We start from the raw sequence: 3,100 nt of genomic DNA on the forward strand, positions 1-3,100 counted from the left end.
TGGTGTTGTCCTATGAAAGATGCGGAACCAACATTTATTCATGAGTCACATTCCTTTCATCCACATCTTTCGTCACTTGAGATATTTTCAGGTTTGGAAATGTCAGACTTTGTAGAGATTCGAGAGGTTTTTTTTCGTTTTTTTTTTTCGTTTTAAATAATATCTTTATCGTGACTGTAAACAAGGAAGTTGTGGAGGTCACAGATATATCAATTTTATCATTATCACTCAATGATAAAAATAAAAGAAAAAGTACTTAGTATCTGTTGCGATTTTTCGGGTACCGACGTCAGAGCCAGTCTGACCGGTATGTAACCAGAATGTATTTGCTCATTTCACTCTGCACATTTGATATGTTGACAATAAAACCGTTTTAGTGTACACAGTTTGGGTTTGGTGTCCGATAAATATAGAACACACAATGAGGAGAACGATTGGGGTTTTCATCCTCAAAAGTCATACAAACATTGACACATTAAAGATAAGATATAGAAAGATCTAAAAGCTCCGGCATTTCTGCAATGAAGGAAAACAAGAGTAGAATTTAACAAATGATTTAATAAGAGAATAAAGAGCGATGGGTTAATCCCACACGACTTCTGAGAAAGTTGATGGGAACAAATTTAAGAAGGTGACTCAGCAAGAATTTTGGTTAACTATTAGCTGGCAATAAATTTGTCACCATTATTAATTTGTTAATCTTTTTTTATATCCGTTTCTGATTCAAGTCGCTAACCACTTTTGAACTAAAAATAGTTAATCATCTAGGCGCAGAATATATAGCAGTTGTTCACATATCTAGTATATATAAATTACAGTATGTGTGTATATTAACTAACACATACATTTCCAGAATTCTCAACCGATTTTTACCAAACTTTACACATACATTACTTATCTAGTATATATAAATTACAGTATGTGTGTGTATATTGACTAACGCATACATTTCCACAATTCTCAACCGATTTTTACCAAACTTTACACACACATTACTGATGTCCCAAGGATGGTCATGCACTATAACATTTTGCCCAGAGCTCCCACGTAAATGGGAAAAACGGTGGTTTACATGGGTTTTTCTCTAATTCCTTGTATGTAGGGTCTTCCATACTTTTTAAATCTATATGGTCGTATATTGGCATTAGAGAATATTTTATAGTGGTTTTCACATTTTTTTTTATTTATTATTTATTTATATATTGTAATTGTGTATTATTACTTGGTTGGGGAATATTATAAAAGTGAAAGGATTTTATCTATTTATTTATTTCGATTATCCACCTATTATTATTTATTTATATGTTGTAATTGTGTATTATTAGTTAGAGAATATTATAAAAGTGAAAAAATTTTCTCTATTTCGATTGTCCACCTTCGATGGTGATTAAATTTACTAGGAACACTGTACGTGATGAACATTCAATACTAAATAATCTTAATCTCCATATTTAAACTGCATTAAACTTTAGCAAGCTTACCTTTACCCATTCTGGGTTACTTGAAAGGTGATGTTCCCTTCCCTCTCTTCTATTTGTTGATACCTTTGTTTACCTACCAATGCGTTGTTTCACTTTAAGGATGCTTATTTATCCATCCATTATATTTCGAACGCGACATATTTTCACTGCGAACTGATAAAGATTCAAAGCAGTATTCTTGAACTGAAGTCAAACTCTTCATGTCTTTATTTTTTGTTACCTGAAGTCAATTTCAGAGTGGCCGTACGCAGTAAGCACGCAGCAAATACATTCCTTTAACTCTACTTTTTCAAGTTGGTATTATATTACCAATTTTGAACGTACCAATCATACTTCTCTGCAAAAAAATAGTTCTCTTTACTAGCTCCCGGCAGCAACAATAAAGAGTCCAGCTGAAATTTAATGGGTTTAATTTCTTAAACCATCTACGGATGATGGCAACTAACAAACGCTCCCCTATATTTGGTTATCGATCGAAACTGTGTTGGATGACTATCCTGTCGCGGAGACATCGAGGCAACCTCGTATTTGTTTATAAGACGACTGTTTGAGATTCCGAAATTTTTGACTAACACCAGTATAATAGTATAGTTCAGAATGCTGTGGGTGACTTTTACCTGAGAATGTACCTTAAGAATGTAAAAATATAAAACAATGGTTATTTTTGTTAATGTGGTTTAAAATCAATATATACAAATTTAAATCCGAAACATGAACGAAAATTTGTAATTTCTATTGTACTTAAAACTGCGCACTAAACTTCATAGATATGATTTTTAAATGAGGGGTTTTAGCAACCTGTTTAAATATCTTAGGCAGCTCCTGCGCATTATTCATGGTCTAACCTCATTCCAAGACCTCAAATCAGTTGTATCATATATCTATGCAATATGCTTCAAAGCCTGCTAGAGAAGATGCTTCTTGAAAGATGTATGGATGATGCAGACTTGAACAGTAGTGTGAAGGAGGCATTTTGCTATCATTTTTCTCTGCCTATTCACCATCCAATCCTCAGCAACTTTGGTGTAATCACTAGCATGACAGATGACATACTATATGAAGCACAACAAGCGCAAAAAAGAACAAAACACAGCTAGAACATCTAGCGTTTACCACTGCCATGCACATCCAAACAGTGATCCACATTGAAAATATTGTATGGCTCACCGTGAGCAAGAATCTTGAACAGTTTAACAAGAAAAAAAAAGGTTTCTGTGTATTGAGCACTTGGGCTCTGCTGGTGAGCCATCAAAACCTCTGTTGGTGAGCCATCAAAACCTCTGCTGGTGAGCCATCAAAACCTCTGCTGGTGAGCCATCAAAACCTCTGCTGGTGAGCCATCAAAACCTCTGCTGGTGAGCCATCAAAACCTCTGCTGGTGAGCCATCAAAACCTCTGCTGGTGAGCCATCAAAACCTCTGCTGGTGAGCCATCAAAACCTCTGCTGGTGAGCAATCAAAACCTCTGCTGGTGAGCCATCAAAACCTCTGCTGGTGAGCCATCAAAACCTCTGCTGGTGAGCCATCAAATCCTCTGCTTGTGAGCCATCAAAACCTCTGCTGGTGAGCCATCAAAACCTCTGCTGGTGAGCCATCAAAACCTCTGCTGGTGAGCCATCA

This window comes from Octopus bimaculoides, chromosome 1 (assembly GCF_001194135.2).
Source record: "Octopus bimaculoides isolate UCB-OBI-ISO-001 chromosome 1, ASM119413v2, whole genome shotgun sequence".
Classification (NCBI taxonomy): domain Eukaryota; kingdom Metazoa; phylum Mollusca; class Cephalopoda; order Octopoda; family Octopodidae; genus Octopus; species Octopus bimaculoides.